This window comes from Numida meleagris, chromosome 12 (assembly GCF_002078875.1).
Source record: "Numida meleagris isolate 19003 breed g44 Domestic line chromosome 12, NumMel1.0, whole genome shotgun sequence".
NCBI lineage: Eukaryota > Metazoa > Chordata > Aves > Galliformes > Numididae > Numida > Numida meleagris.
The window spans coordinates 3,267,295-3,279,364 of record NC_034420.1 but is presented as its reverse complement, the minus strand read 5'-3'; the positions used below and the strand labels follow the sequence as shown (position 1 = coordinate 3,279,364).

Below are 12,070 nucleotides of genomic sequence, written 5' to 3'. Positions count from 1 at the left end.
GCTCCCTCCCCGTGGCGCCTCGCGCCCGGCTCCCCTCAGCGCCGCGCCGCTTTGGAGCTTTGCGGGAGCTCCTCGTAAAGCCCCTCAACCAGCACTGAGCGCACGCGTTTTGTACAGAGCGCCTCAAACGAGGGTGTAGCAATGTAATGTGGAGGGACGCTTCCTGCAGCCGCCGTCCCACAGAGCCGGGCTCTGCAGCGCCCGTCCTCCCAAAGGTAAAGAACGGGGCTGGAGAGGTGGGTTTCTGCCTCCACCAGGTCCCGTCAGCTCTGCACCCGCATCGTGCACTTCAGGTAGTGGACATGCACTGCTTTAACTTTACATTCTGCCTACAGAATTAATGAAACGAACCGTTGCCACTTTGCTTTTACAGAGCAAGTGGGAACAAAACCTGGGTTTTAAAGGGTCTGAAGAGGGCTTGAATTATGCTTTGCAGCGCAGCAGCTGCTGTTGAACTCTTCTCAGACTGCATCACACTACTTCTTAGAGCTCCTCGTTTGAGTTTAGATCGAAGGTCTTGCAGCACTGGCTTCACGGGCTGCAGAGACACTTCTCAAAGCTGAGGAACCAGAAGTAACAGAGCCCTCGCTGTGCTGTGGGGAAGCTCACTGCTCTCAGTTTGCACAAGCCAGGTGTTTTGAAAATGTGGTGCTGGAAATCTGACTGCACCGAAGGAGTTTGAAACATGGTAGATATTAGCAAGGAATGCCAGCTGCCCTGGGAAATTACACGTACTTTTGCAGTAATTTCACTTACAGCACTGTGGATGCTGTGGCCTAAAGAACTGCACATTTGGTTGTGGCAAGGGTAGGAGTGGAAAAGAGAGTCCTATGTTTCATAACATGGGGAAAATAAACTTTATTGCTCTCTCTTGGTTTGCCTGTTTGAACGTTATTGGCTAGCATGCAAGTAAAAGTCATCTCACCTACGGGATTAGATGTTACTATACCTCCTAGAAAGACAAAGCTTGTACAGTAACACCAGGCATTTCTCATTTTGGTGTGAGATAGTAGATTGACATGGGTTCATATGAACTGACATATCTTGAAATACCATGTTATCATTGAAATATCATGTTATCTTCTGTGGCAATTCACTGGACTGAAGAACTCAAATGTGGTTGTATTTGTCAATCTGTACTTTCATTACAGTCTCCCTTCTACTGAGATGTGCGTAAGATGTGTATTGTTGTAACCAGCAGTGATCTTATCACTGTAATACCGCAGGATATATTTGTTTCATCTCACTGTAATGTAATGTTTCAATGTTAACTGGAACATGCATGCATTTTGGAAGTGACGTGGAAACGCTTTATGCATGTCACATCATACCTACCTCTATACTCTGGTTCAGAGGCCAGGTGTGTAGCATGGCTGCCCTAATGAGCACAGACAGAGCAAGCTCTGCGTTTTTACAGCTGCTGTGAGGTACTTCTCATCAGTTACAGCTGATCTGGCTGGCAAGCTCCCTTCCTCTAGGTGTAAAAGTAAGCATCATTAAATAATATTGTGAAGAACTGTTATGGAGGTAATAAGGCCCTGCTGCTCAAAAGCATGGGGTGTATGGCAAAACTCAATGGAAGGAAAGCACATGATCTTAAGGGATTGCTTTGAAACCTACTGCTTTACAGCTACATTTGGGTGTGATGGAAGACGTGGTAGACTGTGAGAAAAGTGGTCCCTTCTGAAAGAGTCATGCTGAAATTCTGGGCTGTGTGATTCCCCTGTATTCAGGGAATGGGACAGAAATCTTTCTTTCCAACGTTAGAACGAGGTAAGTCTTAAACTTCTGAAGCAAAGGGGCAGGATCCCAGAAATACTTAGAATAAGTGTGATAAAAATGCTTTGTTACTTAGAGGTAATGCAGTAGCATTTTGGATAGCCGAAAGACTTCTTAGACTTCCTGCCAGTCCTTAGGCACTAAGCAGGATTCCAGGAAAAAAATTCTGAGTGGCAATTTCCAGTTGTCTGTCTAGAAAGAAAAACAGAAAGTTACAGAAATAGAAAATATGTAAACTTCAAGAAGATAGAGTTTAGGTTTTGGGGGCTGCTTCTGATTTTTTTTTCTACTGTTGTTCCTTCTAAATTTTTTCTTTACTTGCCTCAAGCAAAGGTAAATTCCAGGAATTCATTCCCTCCCCTACGCCCTCTCCTTCTTTCTTCCCTTTTCTGTTCCCTGTAATAAAGACAGGTAAAGCCATAGTTCAAGAGCAGAAAACAAACTCTTGAGACCAAAACGTGAGAGCTGGGCTTTATAAATTATGAAAGAGTATTGATGAGACTCCAGTCTCAAGATACTGGTGAAGTAATTATTGCACAAAGAATCTAAAGGTAAAAAAAAAGGCTGAGATATCACCTGGAAAATAGGAAGCTTTAATATTGTGCCTTTAAAAAGGGTTTCTGTGTGTAAGACTTAAGATTTGCTGTGGAATTCTTTCAGAACAAGTATTTAATTTTAATTAGCAGGGTGGTATCCTTGGTTAATGGCATTCTTTGAATTCTTCAGTGGCCATGAAACACTGAGACCTTATTAAAGAAGAATGTAGAGAAAAGGCAGTCAAAGGATATGAATATACTTTTTCGATTTCCCAGATTGAATGTTCCAAGCACACATGTTCATGGTTTTCAACTTCAAAATATATTGCTAATTGAAAGAACACAATGAATGCTTATAGAAATGCAGTGGCGCATTCAGGGGTGTAGCCCATCTTCTCAGGCTGTCCGTGTGCTGTAACCAGCACTGCTCTGGGCACTGTTACAGCTGTGCAGCTCCCTGTGTGCACTGTTTGACCTGAGAGTGTTTTTTTACTGTATTGCCATGGCTAGAACTACTCACGCTACTTTGAGTTTATCAAATAAATAACTAGAAGATACTTCTAAGCCAACATAATAATGCTGTGCGAGGAGGGGCAATGCTGATTCACCTCCAGTTTTCAACTACCGTAGCTACCTAACAATACTTGTATGAGCTCACTCTTCTTTTAGAGAAGGAATAATATCTAGTGTGAAGCAGATCTGCTACTACATTGTGTAAATATCTTACATGGGTTTTATACACGAAGTACATGTCCAGTGTACGATCAGCTGCACTGACTCATGCTGGTGGTCCAGCTAGCTCAGTATTCTGATGCTACAAGTGACAAGAGAAGAATAGAAAGTCATCAGTCTCCTTCAAGATTCTAAAGATGCTTACATTTAATATGCAAAATAGTAAAAACTCTCTGAGAGCCTTCCATAAAACTGAAGCAACCACATACTTAGGTTACTCCCAATTCCTGGTAATGCAAATATCAATATAATTCAAAGCTACCATCTTCTGGAATTAACAGATGGATTTGATTAAATGAATAAGAAAGCATCTCATGTTACCCCTAACTGTAATGAATTTAGTATTTGCATACGGTTTGAATGAAGGTTGTCAAAGACATGCAAACTACAAGTTGAGCAATCAAGTTTCTGAGCAGATAGGGATCTTGAAATATAAAAGATGATGCAGACTTTGCCTTTGCTGAAATTTATACTTGTTTCTGTTGACCTTTTTCCCCTTGAGCTTTTTGTGATCCCATCAGAAAGGCTTTTCAGACAGTTCATAGAGAGCTTCGAGGATAACATTCCCTTAGTCCTCCAAAGTAGAAACAAACTTGTATCACTCATGAGATCTAGTTCTTATGTTATGTATACACTCAAAATACACACAGTAAACTGAAGAAATAGCTCTATAACAAATGAAGTGGTTACATATGGCACTGCAGTCTTGAAAGGGGTCATGTCTACCTTCTTTTATTATTTCATTAGATAAATAACATAGTTTATAATTTCAGAATGGTCCAAAAGAATTAAGTTGCCATGATTTCCAGTGAGAAATGACAGCCCAATTGCTCAAAAATACACGTTTCACAGAGTTACACTTTTACCCTCTGGTGCTGTTTTTCACAACTGTGCTGGAAATCTCTACAACCTATTCATTTTGGAATCTGGAAATTGGCATTTAAAGTTAATTTTAATAATTGAAACGTGCTGAGACTTTCTACTAGGGAAAGCAGCATAAACAGAAAAATAAAGAGAAAAATGCAGAGACAAGATGAACTTGTGAGTCTGAAGGTTTGTGTCTGTCTCCCCATCTTCACAGTAAGCCTGGGCAGCGATCTGCTCTCCTGCTGCCTGTCTCATCTCCTGTTTCCTTGAACGTTCGCAGCAATAAAAGCAGTGAAGTAACAGAACTGAAGTGTAGCCCTCTTTCTATACAATGTAAAATATTCTTTTACTATTATATGACCATCTCCTGTTCTAGAGCACAAAAGTACCCAACACGTTCAGACTTTTGGCAGCTTACTCCTACAAGCCTGCTGGGAAGGCTTTCCTTTGCTGACACATTGCCTTTTCACTGACCTCTTTACATCTTCCTTTGTTTCTCAGAGGGATTTTGTTTTGTGTTGGACAGAGCCCCTAGTTTAGCAGGTCTGCTTCCTGAATGTCTCTTACACAGTAGTTCTACTTCCTTGTCCTGTCCATCTCTCGGGGAAGGAGTGCAGGAGCTGTTAACCTCTGTTTGCAGGGTGTGAACTCTGGCTTCATATCCAATGTTTCTTCGGCCTTTTTTCAGGAGCCTTTTTTTAGGAATGCTGTGCTATCACCAGAAAACTTCTGCAAAAGTATTAATTTTTATAAATTATTTTTAATGTAACTTGAGATAATATCCAGGGGATGGTGAACAAGATGCTGAATTCTCCAGCTCAAGGATAGATATTGTGAGGGGAAAACCCAGCACGGATATGGATATGTAGACTTAAGTGTGAACAGCGGAAAGGAACCATTGAGGCATTTGGTTCTCTAGGTTTGATTGAAGGGTAGATAACTCTGGTACGCTATTTTTTCTCCTGTAAATGCAACATGCTTGTGTCCCTCTGAGGAATTGTTTCATTATTGAGTTCTGCTAGGAACTCTCCAATGTCACATCAGTAAAAACCTGAGAATGACCCTTGGCTTAGTAGTGTTAATGCTTTCCTGTGTACCTTTGCCTTCTGTCTTTAAACATGATTCAACCTCCGATATTTTAACAGAAGTCTTCTTTTTACGAGAAAAGCATTAAAAATAATCTATGGGTGTGGTGAGGTATCCAGGGAGAAAGCATGCACTTTGTAAATCCAGATGTAAAATGTAGTCTTGAGTTCCTTCTGATCTGAGGAGCTTTGGTAGTTTATAGATTCTATTTAAAGTTGCAGAAGTCGAGCTGAACCCAAGTTTACGTAACAGCTGGGCTGGGTTCCTGGACTACTTTGTCTTCCATGAGTCAGATCTGATCTGGAAGCTTGGTATATCTTGTCATCTAATTATCTTGTTGATTTTGAGAGCAAGAGTTACTTATCAGCAAGATTAAAAATCCATTAAATGTTGAGAAAGTAATTTTCATGCTAACATTGTTTGCTATCGTCCACTTATCCAGTAGCAATTAAACCCATTTTTCTTCACTAGAATGCATGCTTAAGCTGCTGAAAATCCTTCTCTTAGATGTAATTTTTTCTTTTGGACTAGTGCATTAATAGTGCTTTGGGATTTAATACAATCTGTTGTCTGAAGATCTCTTTCCCCTAGGCTGTTAAGAAGAATGTCTATCCGAATTTTGTACTGAAACAGAGAGCTTAATAATTACATCCTACGCCCAGTGGAATCAGTAGAACTTTTCCTAAGGACCTCACTGATTGCAGAACTGGCCATAGTAACTGGTTCAGCATATCCCTGACATTTAGCAGCAGTGGTCAGAACTGAAGTCTTCTTTCTGATCAATGGGAGTTTTCTTCCAGTCGCTTTCACAGCACCTAGGTGGCATGAGATCTAGTTCACAGTAGAGCTATTTGGAGTTGAGTGTTGAATCTTTCCAAGTAAAGCCATCTTTCTACATTTTGGGAAGCAATTCCTGGTTACTTTCACAGTCCAGTCTGGTCTAACTTTACAGCTATATGTGCTGTAAGTTGTTTTTTGTTCTTCTTTTAAAGGAGGTCAAGCTGTAGAATCTCCTTTATTATGAGAGAAACTGTGGGCTTATCTTTTAGAAGATCATCCTGTTAATGTTTATTTGTATTGTCCGAGTCAGTGTTTAAAGCATTTAGGGGTATTTCTTTTTTTAACTAGTAGATACCAATTTTCATACATTTTATTATATGTTGAGAGATTGGTCCACAGCCCCTTCTCAGCAGAGCAATCTCACTTAAAAGAGAGATCTCCCTGCCTTCAGTGGGATGTCCCAAACAAGAAAGATGTGTCCTATGGTTTGGAACACTATATTAGAAAAAGAATCATATTGAAAGATATATGCTTTTTCTGCAAGTGTTGTTTGCAAACAAAAAATGTATTAACAATAGCTACATTTTATTGATACCTATGTTGGTTTCCATATGTTTTTCATGTCAAGTGAGAATGCACAGAATGCAACTCGCATGTTAGTGTATTGGCTTCAACAGTAATGTGAAATTATTTTTTATGTTACCACGCATGACGTTAGAATAAAACATCTGCTTGTCAGCTTCATGCAAGGATTCTGGAGAGGAGGAGACGCAGTTGAATTATGGGAATTTGGTTTCTTGTTTTAATGGTGTTCCTTATTGTTTTATTATTGTCAAAGTGACAGTGCTGTTTATGTAGCTTGTATGCCATTGCGCCTGAAAGAGTGCCACTGATGAAGGCAAATAAAATTGATGTAGACAGTAAATACAGTCTTGTACAGGGCTTTTATTACTCTGTTATAAAATCTGTGAATACAATGCATTGTGCTTTTCTCAGAGAGGAAAGCAGAAAAGTGGAAAAAATTGGAGATTTCTGTAATTTGATAGTGAAAGACAAATTAATAGTAAGAAGAAGACAAAATGTATCTAAAGGGGTAAATGAGTAGGGATGGACTCTCCAAAGGCACTGAGTGGGTGTTCGAAACACACCTGCCTTGTGAAGGCATCTTTACTTTTTCCTTATGTTGGTAGCAGGCTTCCATTAGATCTTTGTCAACAAGGCAGAAGGCAGGTTTGCAAGAAAGCAGGCTGCTGGATTCTTCAGCCTTCACCTTTGTGTAGAACATTAGTGTGGTTCCTGACATTTTGCTACGGGATAATGACTCCAGGGGCAACCATTCTGAAAAACCTGTCTCTGGAAGGAACCATGTGTGTTTGAAGTCTCAGCTTTGAGAAGGTTTTGTTACTGAGTACATACTCTTGACAAATTGCAGAAAGTATTCTATGGCTAGAACACCTGGGGCATGAGCACAGAAATAGGCATCAGCAAGTTAAGACAGTGACCTGTTTACTTGTCTCATCAGTAAAGTTCTTGCTGAGGTCCCTGTAGGAAAGGAAGGAGTGCAGGGGAAGAAAGCTTTCATTATTCAGAGCTCAGTAATTAAGACAAGATTTTCATGTTTGCTTGTATAAACGTAAAGGGTGCAGTACTAAGAAATTCTACATCAGGACACGTTTGGGAAGCCAGAAGGGCTCCCTGGCTTTGTAGTTGCTTTTTTCCTGCAAGTCACTTCATGCCCCTGTTAGAACTAGGCATTCTTTTCACCACCTTCTTGCTCAGTGTCTCTCTCAAGAGAGTCCTCTGTTCTGCCACATTATCTAAAAAATAAAGAAAAACAAAATCAGGCCCAGACTTTGGGCATCAAAGTATAAGGTCACGTTGTTTTGACTTCTGTGTGCATGTTCTTAGGAATTATGTTTCAGGATGAATGAATCTGTTCATCTTTCTCAACTTCTTAGATGCTTCTCACCAACTGAACTTTCCAGTATCCTCTAAGATGTTGTTAATAAAGGTGAAATAGTTTTTATAAATATTTGGGCATTCAGCATATGTTTTTAGTGTATGTTAAGTATTGCTATGGTTAAATTACAATGAGGAACAGGCTTGCAGCACCGTGTTCTTATTTGCTGTGAAGTGATTTAACAAATGTTTGAACAGCTGTTGCCTAGTTGACTCTGTTGGTACAGGTAGAGTAATCAGGAGAGCTGGTGTTTTAGTTGTTTACAGTAGAAAAGGATTAATCAAATAATTCCCCACTTGGGTAGAGGGCTCTATGTAAATGTAATAAAGAGTTAATGTAATTTATGATAGTCTATCAAGTCTAGCATTGCATCTGTGGTGATTTTTATTGAAGCTATTTGCTTCTGACGATCCAGGAAAGGTGGTAGGGTTTTGGCTAATCCAGCAGTCAAGACAGTAAAATTGCCTCCAAGCAGACTCAGGACGGTTGCCGGTCTTTAGACTACTTACTAAAATCCTGTTAGTTCTACAAATGCGCTAGCCCTAAGCCATCATTCTGGGTGGACCAGAAGCGTGGCGGCCATAATGATGAATTATTTGTAGCTGAAAAGAAAATTTTATAAAATTTAATTTTTAAAGTAATGTCTAAGAAAGAATATGCAGTTTGTATACAGTAATGAATGCACTGAATCCATCCTCATTCCTTTGGTATGTTTTCTTGTATTGTTATTCTTTCCAGGAAAGGCAAGTGTGAAAGAGTCGGGAAATGAATTTCTTTCTTATAGGCCTCATGGAAGGGAGAGCTGAGGTCTGATGACAGGGAGCTGCTAACTTTATGCCTTAGACTCTGACCAGTTCTTCAGGTTTTTTATAAATAAGAAAATACTGTTGGAACATAAAAAGGGCTTTCTTACATTAAGGAAAAAGACATGGTGAGGTATGCTTATTGCCACACTAGTTGTATAGGAAAGCAGTCCTTTTCAGGAGAGTAAAAAGTGACTAAGATGCCTTTATTGCAAGGAATGCTATGTAACAATAAAACATGCAATAAAAATTACATTGCTTGTACAATAACTAAGGCACAATATTTAAATAAAATAGCACCACTTTTATGAGTGCACACTGTGATATGAGTTATTATCCAAAAGGAAGGATTTAACTGGATTTTATTTCTTCAGAAGGGTAAAAGCTGTCAGATTATGTATTGATAGCTGTGGGGGCATTAAAAGTAGCTGACTGCTTTTAAGATGAAGCTGTGGCTGTGGGTGTAGAGGCACTGTGCTTCAGCTCCAGTAGTAGTATGCTGTGTCTTCATAGCTAATCTGCTGTGGTGGGCAAGCCATCAGAAATTCACGTTGTGAATTCTGTTTATCTCAGTGGGTGAAAAAATTCATAGAAAGGGATACAGTCAAAGGATCCCCATGCAGCACATGGCGTAATGCCTTGGCATGAAGACAAGGCAGTGGTGATGTCAAGGTGGGTTTGAATACAGTCAGAGAGGAAGCTTGTGCTGCAAACATCTTGTTAGTATCCACTTGTCTAGTTTAGAAACATCTGTATGTGTTCTTTAGTTGTTCTTTTTTACAGCGTAAATAAATTCCAAATTGGAAACATAGTGAGATTTGTTCTTTGAATTCCTGGCTTTGGTCACTGGCATTTTCAATTTGTGTTAAAGATTTCTGCAGTTTTCTTCTAATGTTCCCACTAGAATCTTTTCCGTTTCACCTTTTCTCTTGATGACTGTATTTAAAATTATTGTTGTTTTAACACTTGGTCTTTCTAACGAACCAGAAAACTGATCACCTCGACAATCAGTAATATTCAGGTAAGGAATGATGTGTTTACCTTGAACTTGAATGACAGCAATTTCAGAAATTCTTTCACTGATAGATACAAGCTCTCCTGCAGATGATGAATGTGCCTTCAAGAAGAAATGAGAAGTAATGGACTGAAAAAAAGCAGTTGTCTTAATTATGTTAATTATCTTAATTTAGGCTTCAAGTAATAGGAGATCTATGCTTTTGCACTGTTTTTTAATATCTCAGTAAACTGTAGACATTAAAGAAAATAGGACATCTCAGAGATAAAGATTCAATCCAACATTTCATATAGAAAATGATAAAAAAAAACTTTCTAGGAAAAGCAGCAATATGAAGAAATCAGACACTGAGAGGAATAGGTTCTTACATTTACCTCTCTCACACACGTACCAGGGAAAGAAGGATCATATTTGCGGGTGAAGCAGTGGAGCCCACTTATTTCGAGTAGCTGAGGATTTGATCTATTAGTCCACTGGAAAGTGTATCTTCCATTGGTTCCACCTTTTGAACTTAGGTGTTCTGTGATGTGGTGAGTGTCTGAATCTTACTGTACTCAATTGCCTTGGAAGGATCAGGGCAAGCTCAAAGCTATTTCCTTTAGAATTAAACTATGGACAGACCTTTCTCTGCAGTAAAATGTCAGGTCTTAATGGATCGTCATAATCCTGTGTGACTCTGTACATTCAGATGTGCCTAAATACCCTGGAAAATACTGTCTTGCTTCGTGGAATGGAGTAATGGTATTTGCTCATCTAGTTTTGTGTGCTTTCCAAAGCAAAAAAATCATCACATTTCTTTCCTGCACAAAACATAATGAATGTTTTCTATGAACTCTTGGGATACCTGACTATTAAAAATAATAGATTCTATCCAGAAATCTTCATTTCCTCAGTGAAAACACAGTCTAATTAGCTAATTGCAAAATAGAGTTAAATATAGATAATAATGCCCTAGAGAAGTGTAGCCATAACCCCCCCCCCCCAACACACGCACACACAAAAGCAGTTATTTGTGTATGCAGTGACTAGTTAGTTGCATAGAGTGAGGACTATGCAATGGTTGCAGAGTACTCACTGAAAACTTTGTTACTTACAGGCAAAAATAAATCTCTTTCTGTCCTTCTTTCTTTGTTTAAGTCAGGAGGGAAATTTAGGACAGAAATTGATCCAGGCACTCAGACCGTGCTCCACCAAGAGGACATGCCATACAGGACGTGTCTTCTGCTTGCTGTGTCGCTGTCCCTCTGCCTCCATTTAGACTGGGTCATCTCCTTGGTACAAAGGCAGTTTCAAACCTGCTCTACCATTTCAGTGGCTTCCCTAGAAATGTATTTCACACTGCTGTTTGGAGTCAAACTGGTTTGGGTAAGGTCATTTCCATCTGGAGAAAGGAAGTATTTTGTGCTGAAATTTGTACAGACTGCTCCATCTGTCTTTGAACTAGCTTGTAGCCACACTACCATGGAATACCAAACAGCTGAAAACTGCTTTCAGAGACACCACAAACAGTGTCTTGGTTAATGAGCTGCAGTTACAATAGCGTGTATGCCCCCAAAAATCATTTTTAGCGAGGTAGCTGAAACTACAAAGACTGAGGCTCAGATGCATTATCAGCTGTGCAGAAAAGCAATAAGCACAGCTGAGGTGGTAGCAGAGGATGTAATTAATTTAATTGTCTATCCTTGCTACACTCTTTAGCTTCCACACCAAGACCAGTGTGCACCAACTGCTGCCTGATTCTCTGGCACATTCTTCACAAGGCCAACTCTGTCGTTCCCCTCTGAGAGCTTCTCTAACACAGCCAACTGCTATCTATCTTGGTCTGTAATCTGTGCTATAATGCAGGCCCATTTTCCAGGCAATGTTTACTGAAAACAAAGAAGCGTGCCTGGCTCCCTTAGCCATTCCTCCTCCTACCCTCCCACTCCCTGGCAAGCAGCACAGCGATGGAGGTCAGGCTGCAGGACTCTCCTCCTGCTTTTTGGAGAGCGTGGAGTAAAACCAGCACCCCATAAGACCATTAACCCTGACAGGTTTGTGGTTACTCCCTGTGAGGACCAGAAGTTTCACTGTGCTTACAGCCAGAGAAAGTGGTTGATAGTAGAGCAAACAGGAATGTGATTTAAATACTCATTAGAAATAAAAACTGGTGCGCTGCAGGCAATAATCAAGGTAGGTGGACACAGTACAAGATCAGTGCTTTCACTGAGAAACATAATTTTAAAATGACATTTCTAAAAAGAGTAGAAAAGAGAGAATCGAACAGGGTCAAAAATAATAAGGAATGTAAACTTCCTTGTAATTACTGCTGTAGATCAGTCATAGTTGAGACCCATACATTCTGTGGTCACTTAGACTCATGTTTCTGTAGATGCGCTAAATTTTGAGAAACAGAAACCATCTAATGCTGCCTACATCAGCATTGTCCCTGTGTTCTAACAACCAGTACTGTTGCAAGATAATTAGGAACTCTGAATAAAATCTTTCCAGATTTCTTTGTAGGTTGTTCTGC

The 12,070-nt window shown here is 39.8% G+C and overlaps 1 long non-coding RNA gene across 2 annotated transcripts; it reads right to left on the bottom strand.

The window, feature by feature from the left end:
* Positions 6,706-12,064, bottom strand: LOC110405562. 2 transcript variants are annotated; one of them, XR_002442952.1, is made up of 3 exons: positions 10,653-12,064; positions 9,585-9,660; positions 6,706-7,597 (listed from the first exon to the last, which is right to left on the bottom strand). It is a non-coding gene; the product is annotated as an uncharacterized LOC110405562 (long non-coding RNA). The 2 variants fall into 2 exon arrangements; XR_002442951.1 differs by having other exon boundaries at positions 6,706-9,660.